Below are 709 nucleotides of genomic sequence, written 5' to 3'. Positions count from 1 at the left end.
GGGCCAGCATGGGTACTGTTCTCTTACCTTGAGAACTTCAAACTTGGAGAAAGGTTTTCTGGGATAAGGATAACAATTCCTCATGTTTGTACAACATTGGTTTTTAAACATGTTATGTCTTTTGAAGAACTGGAATTCTTAATGTTGTCATTCAGTGCTGCAGGGGTTGCACTGATGTTGGGAGTCAATAAATGTGTGATAAAATCAGGCTTCTGCAGGTGTAAGAAAAGGGAAGCCGCTGAAAACAAACTTCATCTTCAAATTTCTGCTCAGATCCTAGGATACCAGGAAACCCTCTGTGCCTGCTTCTGCCTATAAGCAACTTCAGAAAGGTTCTTTCTCAAAATCAACAAACAATATTCCCTAATAGCTACTTTTTAGTCTCCTACTGTTGCATTTAGTTTCCCTACTGTTCAAGCCAGAACTATTACTTGTCATTATTCACACATGCCTTCAAGTGCAAATAAATTTCCTGCATTCCATTACCACTTCCATGCAGGTTTTCCAATCCTTTAAATCTTCCTAGACTCAAAAATTGTGAGGTTTATTCCTTGATAACCAAAGTTCACTTAAACACAGGATGTCATTTGTACTGTTGTTGCATTTCTCTCATCATTCCAGTCAAGCTATGTGTGTAGGGCACTCTAAGGCTTTTACTTTCTTTCTGTGCTATAATGATGCATATGAGTAGGGAGTCCAGAACACAGTG

This window comes from Propithecus coquereli, unplaced genomic scaffold, assembly GCF_000956105.1.
Source record: "Propithecus coquereli isolate 6110/MARCELLA unplaced genomic scaffold, Pcoq_1.0 Scaffold344, whole genome shotgun sequence".
Classification (NCBI taxonomy): domain Eukaryota; kingdom Metazoa; phylum Chordata; class Mammalia; order Primates; family Indriidae; genus Propithecus; species Propithecus coquereli.
Note: the sequence above shows the minus strand (reverse complement) of the source record.